Raw genomic sequence first — 19,724 nt, forward strand, 5'->3', positions numbered from 1 at the left:
CTTAGTGGTTTAAAACCTCAAATCTTTATTGTCTACTTTAGTTTCGGAGGTCAGGAATATGTGAGCAGCTTAGTTCTGTGGTTCTGGGTCAGGGGTTCTCAAGTGGCTGCAGTCAAGACGTCAGCTGGGGCTACTGTCTCATGTGAAGGCTCGACTGGGCTGGAGGTTGGAGGCTGTGGCTGTTGACTGGAGGCTTTAGCGCCTCACTACATAGGCCTCTGGAATTGCTGCTCAGGTCATGGCAGCTAGCTTCCCCCACCAGCCAATGATCAGAGAATGTGTGACTAGATGGAAGCTACAATATCTTCTGTATTAGTCTGTTCTCATGCTGCTATGAAGAAATACCTGAGACTGGGTAATTTATAAGGAAAACAGGTTTAAATGACTCATAGTACTGCATGATTGGGGAGGCCTCAGGAAACTTACAATCATGGTGGAAGGCACCTTTTCATAGGGCAGCAGGGAAGAGAATGAGTGCAGAGCAAAGGGGAAAAAAATCTCTTATAAAACCGTCAGATCTATGAGAACTCACTCACCATCACAAGAACAGTATGGGGAACTGCCTGCACGATCTAATCACCTCCCACAAGGTCCCATCCCCAACATGTGGAGATTACTTTTGGATTACAATTCAAGATGAGGTTTTGGGTGGGGACACAAAGCCTAACCATATCAGAGTCTAATCAGGATAGAGGAATAATACAGCAACTTCAACAGGGGAAGTTTAACATAAAGAATTACTAACCATTGAAAGGGGACTGGAATAATGAGGGATGGACTAGTAAGTATAATCTACTCTGAAGAATATGCAAATAGAAGAAACAAAAGACAACCATGACTTCTAGGGCTGAGAGAGCCTTCAAAGAAGAATCTCTTCCCAGGGCTGAGAATCAGACTTCATTGAGCAGGTGTGACTATGAGTCATTGAATGTCAGAGAAGTCTCTATTGCATTGCACTTGTGGAACCTACTGGAAATACACACTCTGAAACTTTCTGGAAATCTCCCAAGGTTCTAGGGAAAGTTGTTCATGAGGAGGTGTCTCACTGGAAACACAGAAGTCATCCACTCTTCAGGATCTCCTGCTAAGCTGCTATACCCCAGGAGCTGAGAACAGTTGGAGTTGGATGCTGGAGAAGCTATCCTTATTGCAGGAGCTGGGCACTAGAGAAGCCATGTATGATTCAGGAGCTTACCAAGTGAATCCACTAGCACCAGGAAGTGAAAACATTTCCTTTGGAAAAGTCTCTTCTGCACCCTCTGTTGAGAAAGCTTGACATAACGGCAGGTGGCAAAGAAGGAATATTTAAAGGGCTCATATCCATTTCCACAGAACCGGCAAAAGGTGGCTTTGGAGCTGAGAGGCAGTAAACTGATAACCAGCAGAGTAAGATACCATCACAGTTATATTTTATGGGTTACTCAGATTATCTTTGGTACACTGAGGAAGGGTGGAACACAAGGATGCAAACACCAGCAGGCATTGATCATTGAAAGACAATCTTAGAGTCTGGCTACCATAGTCTACCCTCTAGCACACAATGACTCACATTCTTCCCACTTGCGAAATACACTGGGATTAGCTTTCTATCAGTACCATAATAAATTACCACAGATTCAGTGGCTTAAGACAAAAGAAATTTATCTTACAGTTCTGTGGCTCAGATTTTGGGTGGGGACACAAGGCCTAACCATATCAGGGTCTAATCAGGATAGAGGAACAATACAGCAACTTCAACAGGGAAAGTTTAACATAAAGAATGACTAACCATTGATAGGGGACTGGAGTAATGAGGGATGGACTAACAAGTATAATCTACTCTGAAGAATAAGAATAGAAGAAACAGACAACCATGACTTCTAGGGCTGAGAGAGCATTCAAAGGGCTGAGAATCAGGCTTCACTGGAGAGCATGTGACTATAATTCACTGAATGTGAATCACAGCTTTGTAACATGGCTCTCACAAAGCTAAACTCAAAGTGTCAGCAGGGCTGTGTTCCCCTCTGAAGGATCTGGAAGAGAATCCCTTTGCTTGCTCATGAAAGTTGTTTGCATAATTCCATTCCTTGTGGGCATAGGACTGATGTTGCCATGTCCTTGCTAGGAATGAACAAAATGTTGTGAATATTTATCTCAGAAAACAGAAATCACAAAATTACAGTTGAAATGAGTTCACTTCTGAGTTTTAAAATAACTTGGTCAATTGATGTTCAATATTTCTACATGATTTATAATGGAGTTTTCATAATTACTCAATTAATGTGATACACCTGGCACAGAAAAGACATACTGTGATATTAGGAATTGTAAGCACACTATGAAATACAACTTTTATGAAAATATTAATGAATGGTAGAAATTAGTTTCATTTACCCGACTACATTTGGGCAAAATATTGGATGACTTCTAATTTATTGGCCTGTGAGTTTTAAAAGTTTGATTCTTTCATATACTCTTTAGTTTTAGTTTGTTGTAAAATACTTTTCTGCCAGAAATTGTTCATATTCTATAAATTATTAACAAATTCTTCCCAATTCAAGCAACAAAATGTCTGTCATTGCAGTTTTTCACTTTCATATTCCCTTTCAAATGATTCCATCCAGGTCATAGTGACCAGCACTTTTAGTTTGTTTTAAGAAGCACAGTACATAAGATTCAGTTGTATAATGATTCTATGTGATGATGAATAATGGAATGATGAATGAATATGGGAAATTAACATGGAGGGAAAGCCACAGACCATTATGTAGAGATAATAAAAAGGAAAACCCAGTATGATCTTTAATCATTTTTAAACTATCATGTTGCATCTATATTTTCGATATCTTTCAAAGCAACAGTTAACCTAAAGTATGAGTTATTATTATATTTGGGAAGAGTCGGAGTTTCTTTTGAGAATATTATAAAAACTTTGACCACTCTTTCCCCCAAAATGCACATATGTGCAAACATATGCATTTAATTTCAAGCAATTCATGTATCTCCTAAAGCCATAAGCAGAGTTTATGTATGTGCTTCAATATACCATGGACTTCAAGTTAAACATTATTAACTGAATATAAAGAGGGGGAATTTATAATAATACCAATATCTTACTGCTATTATTGATTAAAAGATAATGTTTTTCAATGTCAAGATGTGCTAGACTGCAACAAATTCTTTATAATAAACTTTAGTCCCCACATGGAGTAAATGATATTAAGCTGGACAATACACGGGCAAATATATATTTTATATTTCGTTGAGTGTCTTCTTTTAGGTACATTCTTTCTATGCCACACCAAAACACTCCTCCTATCCCACCACACACACATATTTATTAATTATCCAGTTTACCAAATGTAGAAATTAGGCTGGATAGATTAAGTGAAACGTCTTTAGAGATTTTGTGTAATAATGGGGTCAAAGATATCTATGATGCCAGTTTACTTTCCTCTGGGCACAACTTGTCTGATGATGAAAAAAATGAAAAAGAATGAAATAAATAGCAAAAAAGTTTCAGATTCACTAATAATAGTGTTGGCTTCTGCGTGAAAATTAGCTCTGGAAAGAAAGTGCAACATAAAACAAGACAAGCCAGGACAGAATTTTGCACATTCCAGTGAAAGTTTTCAGGCAATTCTATCCATGGATATACCCTTAAAGGATGTGACCCAGTTGAGACTTACCTGCTCAAGGCAACTAATCCACAATGAGCAAATTATCCTGCCCTGGAGGGCAAGCTATAATATTGGTCCCATGTTTCAGGAAGAGAAAATCATGTGTTCCTCGAAGAGAAGGAAGCCAGGGGCTAGCAGAGGCTTGCCTAGAAATGGAATTGAAATATAAACTGAGAAGTTTCAGTTGATTTAGAATAGGAGGGTGTTCCAATAACCTTACAAAATGTTTCTGACAGGCAATAGATTCGAGTAAGAGAACAGCAGTGGCATCACACAAAAAGGAATTTAACAAATGTTGGCACTTTCATAGCCCCTAGGGAGATGAGTGATGAAGACGAACTTCAAAAGTTGGAACTGATTTCAGTCCAATATGGCTGGAATAGCTTAAAAAGTAAAGTATAACGGCCACCTAGTAGAAAATATTTCTTCTTCATTCCCCCAATAACTTTCTTCTTTTCACAAATGTGTGCATTTGCAAACATATACGTGTGCCCCCCACCTCCATTCACAAACTACATAAACTTAAGAAACTAAACAGTGCTGGTCGAAACTTCCTGGTTACTGAATCCAAAGGATAGGGTTCAGCACTTCTACGTAATATGTGTATTCATGGATAACAAGAATATAAATAAACTGCCTTATAAGATCATTTAATACGTGTGTGAATATCATAAGTGTATAAACAAGTGAGGCTGAAGGAGATACGTTTGTACCTTGGAAATTTAAAATGCTGTTATGTAGTTATCTTGATCAGATTATCTGAGGGAAACTGTCAAATGAATAGAAATACCATTTTAGAATTTAGACATGGTCATTGAAATTTTTGTTTTTTTTTTTTTTTTTTTTTNTATCTTCTGTATTAGTCTGTTCTCATGCTGCTATGAAGAAATACCTGAGACTGGGTAATTTATAAGGAAAACAGGTTTAAATGACTCATAGTACTGCATGATTGGGGAGGCCTCAGGAAACTTACAATCATGGTGGAAGGCACCTTTTCATAGGGCAGCAGGGAAGAGAATGAGTGCAGAGCAAAGGGGAAAAAAATCTCTTATAAAACCGTCAGATCTATGAGAACTCACTCACCATCACAAGAACAGTATGGGGGAACTGCCTGCACGATCTAATCACCTCCCACAAGGTCCCATCCCCAACATGTGGAGATTACTTTTGGATTACAATTCAAGATGAGGTTTTGGGTGGGGACACAAAGCCTAACCATATCAGAGTCTAATCAGGATAGAGGAATAATACAGCAACTTCAACAGGGGAAGTTTAACATAAAGAATTACTAACCATTGAAAGGGGACTGGAATAATGAGGGATGGACTAGTAAGTATAATCTACTCTGAAGAATATGCAAATAGAAGAAACAAAAGACAACCATGACTTCTAGGGCTGAGAGAGCCTTCAAAGAAGAATCTCTTCCCAGGGCTGAGAATCAGACTTCATTGAGCAGGTGTGACTATGAGTCATTGAATGTCAGAGAAGTCTCTATTGCATTGCACTTGTGGAACCTACTGGAAATACACACTCTGAAACTTTCTGGAAATCTCCCAAGGTTCTAGGGAAAGTTGTTCATGAGGAGGTGTCTCACTGGAAACACAGAAGTCATCCACTCTTCAGGATCTCCTGCTAAGCTGCTATACCCCAGGAGCTGAGAACAGTTGGAGTTGGATGCTGGAGAAGCTATCCTTATTGCAGGAGCTGGGCACTAGAGAAGCCATGTATGATTCAGGAGCTTACCAAGTGAATCCACTAGCACCAGGAAGTGAAAAACATTTCCTTTGGAAAAGTCTCTTCTGCACCCTCTGTTGAGAAAGCTTGACATAACGGCAGGTGGCAAAGAAGGAATATTTAAAGGGCTCATATCCATTTCCACAGAACCGGCAAAAAGGTGGCTTTGGAGCTGAGAGGCAGTAAACTGATAACCAGCAGAGTAAGATACCATCACAGTTATATTTTATGGGTTACTCAGATTATCTTTGGTACACTGAGGAAGGGTGGAACACAAGGATGCAAACACCAGCAGGCATTGATCATTGAAAGACAATCTTAGAGTCTGGCTACCATAGTCTACCCTCTAGCACACAATGACTCACATTCTTCCCACTTGCGAAATACACTGGGATTAGCTTTCTATCAGTACCATAATAAATTACCACAGATTCAGTGGCTTAAGACAAAAGAAATTTATCTTACAGTTCTGTGGCTCAGATTTTGGGTGGGGACACAAGGCCTAACCATATCAGGGTCTAATCAGGATAGAGGAACAATACAGCAACTTCAACAGGGAAAGTTTAACATAAAGAATGACTAACCATTGATAGGGGACTGGAGTAATGAGGGATGGACTAACAAGTATAATCTACTCTGAAGAATAAGAATAGAAGAAACAGACAACCATGACTTCTAGGGCTGAGAGAGCATTCAAAGGGCTGAGAATCAGGCTTCACTGGAGAGCATGTGACTATAATTCACTGAATGTGAATCACAGCTTTGTAACATGGCTCTCACAAAGCTAAACTCAAAGTGTCAGCAGGGCTGTGTTCCCCTCTGAAGGATCTGGAAGAGAATCCCTTTGCTTGCTCATGAAAGTTGTTTGCATAATTCCATTCCTTGTGGGCATAGGACTGATGTTGCCATGTCCTTGCTAGGAATGAACAAAATGTTGTGAATATTTATCTCAGAAAACAGAAATCACAAAATTACAGTTGAAATGAGTTCACTTCTGAGTTTTAAAAATAACTTGGTCAATTGATGTTCAATATTTCTACATGATTTATAATGGAGTTTTCATAATTACTCAATTAATGTGATACACCTGGCACAGAAAAGACATACTGTGATATTAGGAATTGTAAGCACACTATGAAATACAACTTTTATGAAAAATATTAATGAATGGTAGAAATTAGTTTCATTTACCCGACTACATTTGGGCAAAAATATTGGATGACTTCTAATTTATTGGCCTGTGAGTTTTAAAAGTTTGATTCTTTCATATACTCTTTAGTTTTAGTTTGTTGTAAAATACTTTTCTGCCAGAAATTGTTCATATTCTATAAATTATTAACAAATTCTTCCCAATTCAAGCAACAAAATGTCTGTCATTGCAGTTTTTCACTTTCATATTCCCTTTCAAATGATTCCATCCAGGTCATAGTGACCAGCACTTTTAGTTTGTTTTAAGAAGCACAGTACATAAGATTCAGTTGTATAATGATTCTATGTGATGATGAATAATGGAATGATGAATGAATATGGGAAATTAACATGGAGGGAAAGCCACAGACCATTATGTAGAGATAATAAAAGGAAAACCCAGTATGATCTTTAATCATTTTAAACTATCATGTTGCATCTATATTTTCGATATCTTTCAAAGCAACAGTTAACCTAAAGTATGAGTTATTATTATATTTGGGAAGAGTCGGAGTTTCTTTTGAGAATATTATAAAACTTTGACCACTCTTTCCCCAAAATGCACATATGTGCAAACATATGCATTTAATTTCAAGCAATTCATGTATCTCCTAAAGCCATAAGCAGAGTTTATGTATGTGCTTCAATATACCATGGACTTCAAGTTAAACATTATTAACTGAATATAAAGAGGGGAATTTATAATAATACCAATATCTTACTGCTATTATTGATTAAAAGATAATGTTTTCAATGTCAAGATGTGCTAGACTGCAACAAATTCTTTATAATAAACTTTAGTCCCCACATGGAGTAAATGATATTAAGCTGGACAATACACGGGCAAATATATATTTTATATTTCGTTGAGTGTCTTCTTTTAGGTACATTCTTTCTATGCCACACCAAAACACTCCTCCTATCCCACCACACACACATATTTATTAATTATCCAGTTTACCAAATGTAGAAATTAGGCTGGATAGATTAAGTGAAACGTCTTTAGAGATTTTGTGTAATAATGGGGTCAAAGATATCTATGATGCCAGTTTACTTTCCTCTGGGCACAACTTGTCTGATGATGAAAAAAATGAAAAGAATGAAATAAATAGCAAAAAAGTTTCAGATTCACTAATAATAGTGTTGGCTTCTGCGTGAAAATTAGCTCTGGAAAGAAAGTGCAACATAAAACAAGACAAGCCAGGACAGAATTTTGCACATTCCAGTGAAAGTTTTCAGGCAATTCTATCCATGGATATACCCTTAAAGGATGTGACCCAGTTGAGACTTACCTGCTCAAGGCAACTAATCCACAATGAGCAAATTATCCTGCCCTGGAGGGCAAGCTATAATATTGGTCCCATGTTTCAGGAAGAGAAAATCATGTGTTCCTCGAAGAGAAGGAAGCCAGGGGCTAGCAGAGGCTTGCCTAGAAATGGAATTGAAATATAAACTGAGAAGTTTCAGTTGATTTAGAATAGGAGGGTGTTCCAATAACCTTACAAAATGTTTCTGACAGGCAATAGATTCGAGTAAGAGAACAGCAGTGGCATCACACAAAAGGAATTTAACAAATGTTGGCACTTTCATAGCCCCTAGGGAGATGAGTGATGAAGACGAACTTCAAAAGTTGGAACTGATTTCAGTCCAATATGGCTGGAATAGCTTAAAAGTAAAGTATAACGGCCACCTAGTAGAAAATATTTCTTCTTCATTCCCCAATAACTTTCTTCTTTTCACAAATGTGTGCATTTGCAAACATATACGTGTGCCCCCCACCTCCATTCACAAACTACATAAACTTAAGAAACTAAACAGTGCTGGTCGAAACTTCCTGGTTACTGAATCCAAAGGATAGGGTTCAGCACTTCTACGTAATATGTGTATTCATGGATAACAAGAATATAAATAAACTGCCTTATAAGATCATTTAATACGTGTGTGAATATCATAAGTGTATAAACAAGTGAGGCTGAAGGAGATACGTTTGTACCTTGGAAATTTAAAATGCTGTTATGTAGTTATCTTGATCAGATTATCTGAGGGAAACTGTCAAATGAATAGAAATACCATTTTAGAATTTAGACATGGTCATTGAAATTTTGTTTTTTTTTTTTTTTTTTTTTTAGTAAACCTCAAGGTATTATTTAAAACCAGTGTGTCTATGTCAAATAGATGACAGATAGGGGATCATGTTGTAAGCATAACATTCCAGCTCTGTGTTGACACTATTGAGAATAAACCACAAATGGCTCAACAGGTAATGCTCATAATGGCTGACCTTTATATCAACTTTTTACTTTCTGTTTACCTGGTATCACTATATAGTCTTCCAAATGATGACTAGCCTCTAATAGAGCAAGTTACAGCAGTCAGAGAAAGAAACAGTGTCGTGATGTTAAATTGTTAATATGGAACCACTAATATGCTTTGTACAGATTAAGTCTTCATTCCAAATAGGTCAATTATTTTCTTGCTATTATCAAAGAGCTTATATTTTCTTTCTCTTTTTAGCTTTATTTATTTATTTATTTTTTATTTGTATAAATATTTGAGGTACAAGTGTGATTTTGTTACATGCATAGATTGCACGGCGGTAAAGTCAAGGCTTTTAGGGTTTCCATCACCCAAATAATGTACATTCTTCCCCTAAAGTAATCTTTTGTCATCCACCCTCCTTCTGCTCCTTCACCCAGCTGATGGTTTCATAATAACAAAAGCTAGGCTAACTTAGGTGCAGACATAAATATACATATACATACAGATGTATACACACAGCTGTTAAATATGCATAGAATTTTCATATTTAATTTAATAAATGTTTAAATATTTAATTATTCATAAGGGCCAGAAGATATTACTTAGAAACTTCAAAACAGGGAAAAATATATTTATAATATGTCTCCATATTTGATTACGTGATTTTATCTGCTATGTTAGGGTAGTTCAAAATGTTCACACATAAATATTTTAATGCCCTTATGTGCATCTTTTATGGAATCTTCCTGTTGTTTCTTAGTTTATCCACTAAAAATCTCCTTTAAAATGTTGTGGACTGCCTATATATCAAATTATGATCAGATACGTTAGATTATTTGTCACAAACATAATTATAAGTGTCACAATTATGGTCAAAAACCTCTTCTAGACAGGCACTTCCTTATGTTGGCTGTGAGCTGGGATGACATGCGATAATGCCCTTAAGATTCTTAGAAGCCTTTTGTCCAGACAACAGCACCCGTGAATCACGGACTTAGGTCATTCTGAGGTCTTTACAAGAGAACTTCCAGCTTCATCTTTGATTTAATATTGACCCCAAGGCCAAGTGTTATTGGCATCCCTTCTATTTGTTTCTTTCCTTGAAGTCATTTCTTCCCTTGAAGGTCTTTTGCTAACTGAAGAGATTTTTCTGAGCATTTCATTCAATTCTGATTTTAAAAAGGACCCTAAACAGTTCCTTCTTTAGCCTTATTTCTCTCTTACAATACCCTAAACACAGATAAAAGAAGACAAATAACACTTTTACCATCCCTTCTTGGACTCTTCTTATCCAAATGTTCAGATTTTAGGGTACCTTTCCTGTCTTCTTAGTTAATGTGGGCAGTAGTTTCACTAATTTTTCTGCCACTACATAACACAGGTTGCTGTTTTTCCAGCCTCCAAAGCAATTGTCTCACTACCTTTCCAGGCTCTACTAAATGGTCCCTTGCTGCTTTCTGGTCTGTCTGCTCCCCACTCCTAAAGCCAATGGCACATATTTTAGGTTTTGTTATAGGAGCACATCACCTCTTTGCACCAACTTCTGCATCCATTGTTTATTGCTGTGTACAAAACATCCCAAAATTACTGGCATAAAACAATAATTTGTTGTTGTTGTTGTTGTTGCTATTTTATAAGTGAAGAATTTGAAAGAGGCTCAGCAGGAATAGCTTAGCTCTGCTCCACAGTGTCCAAAGTGCCGGGTAGGACGGCTGAGAAGGTTAGGCCCCTCTCCTCCATTGCTGTCACCTTGGACAGTTCAGCTGGGGCTGGAGGATTCAACATGGACTTACTCACTGTCTTATATCTTGATAGTCATCCTTTGCTGTGTTTTCACATGGCAGAAGGAGCGAAGGATCTCTCCGATGTCTCTTTTATAACTGCACTAATCCCATTCATGAGGGCTCTACACTCGTGACTTAATCACTTCCCAGAGCCCCACCTCCTAATGCCGTCACACTGGGAGTCAGGATTTCAACATATGAAATTTGTGGGAGGAACATAAACATTCAGTCCATTGCAGTGGTGATGGTTACACAACTCTGAATATACTAGAACCCACTGAAATGTACACTTTAAAAGAGTAAATTTTATGGCATATCAATTATATCTCAATAAACCTATTATAAAAATTAATTCTAACTTCTTTATAAAGCTGTCTTTGAATGTGGCTACTAGAAAACATGAAATTACATATGTGACCTACATGGTATTTCTTTTGGGGGTGAACTGTTCTAGATGATCAAAAGGCAAGCATTTTATGGAAGGGAGTGGTAGAATATTTCAATTCAGTGGTGAGAGTACAATTAGAAGGGAGAGCTGCTGTTTAAGAAGAATAATGTATTGGAAATGTTAACGATACTGCATGGATGAAACAAAAGATTGTGTTTAGAAGCAGATTTGTAGGAGATGACACTTATTTTGGGAACTGTTCTGAAGAAAGGAAGTATCTTGAAATCTACAGAACAAAAGCTTGACAGTGAGTATCAAATTTGTACGTGCTGCTTTTCTGTTTTACTGGATGTTACGGAAAATATTTCTATTTAGAAGACATTTCTTCAGTTAATTATTTTATATGATTGAGAGAACAGTAGCTAGAGTATATTGATAGGATTTCCTAATATTTTGGGGTCTCCAAAACTTCAGAGTATACCCCAAAATAAAATATTAAAAGAAAGCATTTGATGTAAAAGAGATCCTGCCATTAAAAAAAACCTTAGCATCTTCTTTGGGTTGTGTTTCTAAGTGATTTTGGCTTTAATGTTGATCAAATTGTCTTCGTTTTTGGCCTATATATTATTTCATAAAATACATTAAAATAACTGAGAATACCAAGCTCCCGGAATGAAAACACGTAATTCTCAGAGAGATATTCTTATTAATAGAAACACTTCCATCATTTTAGGTGGGCGGATACAGGGAAAAACCATTTTTCAACACTTGCCATTAATGAAGCTTTTCCTAAGTCAATGTATTGTTTGAAATCTCATTACCATCTTTAGGATCTAAAGATGAAATAAATTAACCAGTTGGCCTCTGTAGTGAATTCCCAGCTTGGGGTGGGGATAGGTGTTTTAAACTTAGCAGTGAAAAAGGGAAATAAATATATATATTTTTCTACTTTTTTTCTGTTTTTTACTTTGAAACACTTTAACTGCACGTCTTTTGGTCAATGGAGAATATGGAAATTTTAGGCGAGTTAATTTTTTTTTTCAATTTTTGCAGGTACATACAGAGTAGGTCTACATATTTAAGGGTAAATGAGATATTTTGATACAGACATGCAATGTGTAATAATCATATTATGGCAAATGGAGTTTCCATTCCCTCAAGCGTTTATCCTTCATGTTACAAATAATCCAATTATACTCTTTTAGTTATTTTTAAATGTAAAATTAAATTATTATTGATTCTCATTACCCTGTTATTCTATCAAATAGCAGGTGAATTTTGGGAAGCTGACTGAGCTGTTTTGGTTTCAAAGACCCTTGGCATTAAATAACCATTGATAAGCTCTTTAGCTTGTCTTGTGTCTGTTTATCTTAAAAATAAGGTTAATACGTGTTGTAATTATCCATGTCATTTAGTCAGGGATATAATTTTTTGCCTTTTAAAAAAGTATTCAATAGAAAAAGATCTGTGCCGATGTTAGAATTGTTTCATTAATTGCCTGCCATCTCACTTTTTCTTCCACCTCCAGTTAGCTTGACAGTAGCAAGCTCTTGATGAAGTGTCAGCATTTAAGGAAATGCACAAATCTTTGTACTTGTAATACTTTGCTCAAGTCTGGATTTGCCCACTGTGCAAAACAGTTCTCTAAACTATCTGGAAAAAAAAATTCCTTTAAAGAATTATAGATGATAGTCATTATTAAAGTTCACGTCTATGTGACTTTTAAAAATAAAAATATATCATTTCCTCTCTGTTTACTTGGTTTTGAAGCATTAGTAGCATTTGTATATATAAAAGAATATTTATCTATGATCATCAAAAATATGTCTGGAGGTGAAATTGAGTGACAAAGCGAAATGAAGTATTATATAGTATTCATGAATATGCATGTCTTATAAAGCAATCTGCTTTAAGAAAGAGTATAAGAAAATATCACTATATTTATATAAGGCTCATGAAATAATTTTAAAGCTGTATGTTTCATAGTATATGAGTTGTTTTAAATAATAAGAATCCAAAATACAGTATAAAGCAATATTATTAACTTGAATTTTCATTTGAACCACAATGGTTCAATTCTTGAATTAATCAGATAAACGAAAACTGATTTTATTGGCTATAATGATGTTAATTGTTTATACTGGAATATTCATAGGGCATTTTAGTGTATGTGATCTCATTTAATATATGTATATAGCCATTCCAATTGGCCCACTTTCATAATTTTCTCATCAATTGCTTACATTCCTACTTAGAACCATAAAGACATTTTTAGGATACAATGTATGACAAATGAAATGCTCCTGGTATATTGAGATCATTGTCATTTTAATCAATCAAGCAGGAAATATCTAAAGCTTCAACTTATGCTAAGCTGCTACAAAACTCCTTGGCCTTCCTGCATGAAAATTCATCAGACTCGTATAATCCCAGCCAAATCTAGTGCCCTCTATCAGAACCCATATTACAACTCATTCTGAGACCTACTGATGTCCTCTTCACCATGAATCACCTTCGGTCAAGGACCAAAGTGCAAAGTGGACTCCTGGATCCATCCTAGCTCTGGGCCCTAAGACTTCTTCTGAATGCTGAGGTATCAAGAAGTGCTATTGTGTTACGGTGAAGTGAAGTAAAGATTTTGTATAGGTCTTGACTGAAAGTTTCTCCTTTTTCTCCTTACAAATATTTTTCCAGTGGTGAATCAGTAACTCTAGGCTCCATGCTCCCCAAATATATTAGGAAGACCACAGTATGGCATATTGAAAGAATATTTCCTTGGAAATCAAGAAACAGGCCATAGTTTTCAATTTTATTATTATGGCATGTTTTATATATCTGTTTTACATGTTTTGTTTATCTGTTTTATGTTTCTGCTATTTTCTTGTATGTCCTGTTTCCTATAGAAAAGTTTGCTACACAGAACAGCGGCAGATACAAAAATATCAAATGATTATATTTTGAGTTTCAAAACATAGATCCAGCCATAAGATGAAAAGAATTGGAAAAGTGGTCTTTATTTTTTTCCGACTGATTAAAGGTTTCCCAGGAAGGAAAGAAGGAGAGAAAATCCAAGGAGAAAGAGAACTTAAAAGCCCACTATATTAGTCTGTTTTCACACTGCTATAAAGACATACCTGAGACTGCATAATTTATAAAGAAAACATTTAATTGACTCACAGTTCCACATAGCTGGGGAGCCCTCAGGAAACTTACAATCATGGTGGAAGGCAAAGGGGAAGCAAGCCTTCTCACATGGCAGGAGAGAGAGTGAACAAGAGGGGAACTACCAAACACTTATAAAACTATCAAATCTCATGAGAACTCATTTACTATCAGAATAGCTTGGGGGAAACCGCCCCCATGATCTAATTACCTTCCACCTGATCCCTCCCTTGATACGTGGAGATGATGGAGATTACAATTAGAGATGAGATTTGGGTGGGGACACAGAGCCAAACCATATCACTCAGTTTTTGTGCCCGTTCTTCTCGGCTTGGCCAACTTCACGACGGGCAGAGTAGTAGATAACAGAATCCCATGACAGGATTTGAAGATCTGAGAACAGAAACAATCTTTTTACCTTTTTTTTTTTTTTTTTCTTTTTTGAGACGGAGTCTCGCTCTGTCGCCCAGGCTGGAGTGCAGTGGCCGGATCTCAGCTCACTGCAAGCTCCGCCTCCCGGGTTCACGCCATTCTCCTGCCTCAGCCTCCCGAGTAGCTGGGACTACAGGCGCCCGCCACCTCGCCCGGCTAGTTTTTTGTATTTTTTAGTAGAGACGGGGTTTCACCGTGTTAGCCAGGATGGTCTCGATCTCCTGACCTCGTGATCCGCCCGTCTCGGCCTCCCAAAGTGCTGGGATTACAGGCTTGAGCCACCGCGCCAGGCCCTTTTTACCCTTTTTGAGTAGAGATCAGGCTATCCAAAAGAACCTAGAGGGAAACGGAAATGTGTTCAGTATGTATTAGGTAGAGGGGTCTGAAATAATCTCCTGGAGTTTCCATGAGCCTCTAGAGTTGGGTCAGAGAAGAGTAAAATTAGCACCGTCATCCAGGAGAATAGCACAGAGGTAGAAGAAGATTTTAGACATTCCAAAAGTGCCCACAGGCACTTGGACTGCAATTAACGGAATCATCATGAGAAGCTGATTATGCAAATCTAAGGAACCACAGTTTGAGAACCACTATATTAGGCCAGTTGATATGGACCTGCTGGAGTTGGTAAGATTCCCACTTTCCCTGAAATGTGTGGTCACCTGAGGCCTGAGCAGAATCAGGCTTCCTTTAGCAAGGAAGAAGAGGGAAGTGGCTTTCTGGTATTTGGGTAAATGTTCCCAGGAGATATTGATTAAAAGAGGCAACCTCCCATGAGAGAAAAAAATCAGACTGGAGTCCAAAAAATCACACACAGTCAAAGCTTTAACAAGAATTCGTGGAATATTGATACATTAGTGCAGGCATACATTAAGGTCTCCAGTTTCCTTGGAGCAGAGTACGCCTTCATCTTCATTCTGTGAGGTTTGCTGAGGCCCTAGACTGCTTAGTTTGAGATAGGTCAATGGTACAATTCCAGCCAATAAAATCCAAAGTGAATATGGGAGGGCTTTTCTGAAAGTTTCTTCACTCTTAAAGGGAGAACCATGGAAGGAATGAGCCCTGCTACCCCTTTCTGAAATTTGAAATTATTGTTTGACCATGTGAGTTTCTGCAGCAATTTGTCTGACAATGAGGAGGCAAGTCTGCGGGTGAAGATGAGCACATTGAGGATGAAAGAGTAGATGGATAGAAAGCACTTTGCTCTCGTTTGACACTGCCCAGCTCCCAGACTCACCAATTTCTGGAACCTCCCTATCTCTGGATGTCTTGTTGTATGAGATTAAACATTTTCCTTATTTCCTTGTTTGATCTGGCTGAGTCAGGTTTTCCGTTAATTGCAGTCCAAAGTATAACTGTTACACGTGGTCAGAGAGAAGACCTATTATTATCATTCAGTCTTCAGTGTGATTTTAGGTCAATTCTTATCCCTTCCAAGGGCATTTGTATGTTAGGTCCTCTATTAGTGAATGAAATACATCATCTGCTCTGCTATAGGAAATAGAAGCATCAGACTAGAAATAGGGGAATTCCATGGCAGTGATTATATGTGCATGTGTGTCTGTGTGAGTATGAGGAAGGGATGATTCGTAGATGGTCATTAAGGCAGGTCTAGAAGTACTCTCTAGTGCTAAGCATTTTCAAAGATGAATTCTATATCCAGGGCTCAAGAAGAAGTTTATATTCTTAACACACAAAATTGCTTATTTCATTCAGAAAATAAAAAATAATTCCAGTTGTTAAACAATGATTTTCCCTTTTGTTTTGGTAGGAAGAGTGCAAACAAAAAGCATATTGGAGATTTGCACCCTCACTTTCCTGGAAGAAAGCATTTTCAGAAATATCTTCATATATCATGGGAATTAAACTGGGTGTCCCATTATATTAATCCAAGGCAGACTGAAAGGGACCACCCACCGATGAGGAGATAAACACACCCCCCCCACAGGAGTGAGGGTGGATGAACAAGACACAACTGGTGGCAGTTGGTGTGTTTCCCTCAGCCTCAGGCTGGGGAGGAGTGAAAATGCTTGGAAATGCTTGACTCCCAGAGAAGTCTATGACAGCACAACATAATTTATAAAATAATTAGGCATAGGTTTTGACTGGTATTTTTGGATATATAAGTCCGTCAACTGTCAAAAAAAGAATTTTTTTCTCATTAGTTTCACTAAAGAACAACCTAATTTTCTTTTTATTTTGTTTTTGACGGAGTTTTGCTCTTGTCACCCAGGCTGGAGTGCAATGGTGTGATGTTGGTTCACCACAACCTCCACCTCCCGGGTTCAAGCGATTCTCCTGCCTCAGCCTCCTGAGTAGCTGGGATTACAGGCATGCCCCACCACACCTGGCTAATTTTGTATTTATTTATTTATTTTTTTTAGTAGAGACGGGGTTTCTCCAGGCTGGTCTCAAACTCCCAACCTCAGGTGATCTGCCCACCTCGGCCCCCCAAAGTCTGGAATTACAGGTGTGAGCCACCATGCCCTGCCAAACAACCTAATTTTCTAAAAAGTGAACAGGTACCAGTAGAGCCAGAAGGTGCACCAGTGGTATTCACACCACGTGTTAGGCAGAGTTGCTTCTATCTTCCGAGTAGTCCAAAGAGATACAGCAATATCATCCAAAGAAATATGTTGACGTGCAGTTCCATGTAGGCATAATTGTCAATAGTTGACACACTTTTAGAGAACTTATTTTGTGAGCATGTCATCCCTTTCTCTAGCTTCAGTCTAATCCATGGGTAATTTTAAGTAATCCAAATTGTCCAGGATTAATTCAGGAGTATATTTATATATATTACATATATTTTATATATATGTGTATTTATTTATATATATAAAGGACCACTTTTTAAAAAAGTGTATGCTGGAAATGCTCACACACTGTTGGTGGGCATGTCAATTAGTACAACTTCTATGGAAAACAGGACAGAGATATCTTAAAGAACTAAAAGTTCACAACCATCATTTGATCCAAAAATCCCACGACTGGGTATCTACCCAAAGAAAAATAAGTCATCTAAAAAAGACCTGTGCCTATATGTCTATCACAGCACTATTCACAATTGCAAAGATATTGAATCCACCCAAGTGTCCATCAACAGATGACTGAATAAAGAAAATGTGATACACACACACCCACACCCTTACACCATGGAATACTACTCATCCATAAAAAATAAAATCATGTCTTTTGCAGCAACATGGATGGAATTAGAGGCCATTATCTTAAGTGAAGTCACTCAAAACTAGAAAGTCAAATACCACATGTTCTCACTTATAAGCAGGAGCTACATAATGTGTACATGTGGACAATGAGAGTGGAATAATAGACACTGAAGACTTAGAAAGGTGGAAGGGTGAGATGGAGACAAGAGATGAGAAATTACTTAGTGGGTCCAATGACACTATTTGGGTGGTAGCTATGCTAAAAGCATAGACTTCATTGCAACACAATATATCCATGTAACAAAATGCATTTATAATCTATAAAAAGAAAAAATAAACAATAAAGAAGTGTCTTCCTTGAAGGAACTTGCAGATGACCTGAAATAAAAACCTGTTTCTTTATGAACGCTTTTATTAGGTCAATGCAAAAGTTAGTGCAGTTTTGGTCATTACTTTTAATGGCAAAAACTGCAATTTATTTTGTGGCAACCTAATATTATCTACAGTATTGGGGGTCTCTCTTTGCCATTTGCACTGATGCAATTGTATCCCATCCAGAGGTAGAGAGCAGCATGACAAGGGATTTGCAAAACTAGGGGATAGACTTTCTGGAGTTCCTGGAGCTTTTAACATACCCCAAGTTTTGTTTAAAAAAACTTTAAGATTAACGGAGATATAGTATAGAATAGCATATAAAATATGCCTGAATTTTAAAAATAAAATATGATACTTCAAAGATGTATCTTGGTCTCAGAAGGCTGGAGTGCTTTTATATCTGGAAATAAGAGCTCATTCTTCTCTTCCATCAGGAGCAGGAAACAATGAAACTGTTGCCTTGGAGAACTGCAATCCATTAACTCAGCACTGCCACTGTGGGCCTGGATGGATTATCCCTACGGGCAGTTATGTACCCAGGACTCACTTCTAACTTAAAGTTATTTGCTCACAATAAACGTTTGGTCTTTACATTTTTTCAATTCTTTAATTTGTTGCTCCACTTAAAAAAAATAACATTATATGGATTTCTCTACACTATTTTCTGTAATTGTCTTCCCCATAACTGTCCTCAGATCTATGCCGATGTGCTCCGTAACCATCATCAATGTCCTCCAACTACCCACCATTTAAATTAGCTTATTTTTTTCACGTTTGAAGGCAAATTCTTTACTTGGTCATAGAGGCTTGTGATGTGCTAGGTCCTGTGCTATATGCTTGACGTTCTGTATCTCACTGTATCTCACTGTATCTCACTCATAACCAATCTGTGAAGCAGATACTAGAAAATGTGTTTCAGAAAACAGATCTAGTGAGTAGTAGACGAATAATCTGAGCCCAAGTTTTTCCAAACCTGATGTCTGTGCCTGGTGATGTCAGCTGGGATTAGGGGAGCAGAAGGGAAGAGTCGTAGAAAGGAAAAAGAATTGGTTTATTTACTGTGGTGAAGATAAAGAAACACATCAAATTGATTGACATCCGATAAATTCAACAAACTAATTTAATGTATCACTTTTAACAAGATGACCGAAGTGCCATGTGAAGTTGACTGATTTTTGCCATGAAAATAGAACTAAAAGGTGGTTGTATACGAAGTGCAAATGTCAAGGGGCAGTTACAGTGAGGCTCTTTGGTTCCGTGTGAGATTCCATTCCATCTGAGTTCATGGCAACTTCAGAAAAAGTGGCTTGAGCTAAGTTAACTGGATACTATGTTAGAGCAAACCCAAATAATAGGAATATCAGAATATTTAAGCAACAGACAGTTTAAGGCTTCCATTGCTCAGTAATAATAACAACAAGGTGACCTGTGGACAATGTGGACATTTCCTAAGCAATTTTGGAAGAAAAACTATAGCACTTGACATTTCTTCTTCTCCTTCTTCCCCTTCCTCCTCCTCCTCCTCTTTTTCTTTTCCTCTTCTTCTTCTTCTTCCTCTTCCTCTTCTTTTTCTTTT

The sequence above is a fragment of the Rhinopithecus bieti genome, unplaced genomic scaffold, assembly GCF_001698545.2.
Source record: "Rhinopithecus bieti isolate Rb0 unplaced genomic scaffold, ASM169854v2 scaffold_13900, whole genome shotgun sequence".
Classification (NCBI taxonomy): Eukaryota; Metazoa; Chordata; class Mammalia; order Primates; family Cercopithecidae; genus Rhinopithecus; species Rhinopithecus bieti.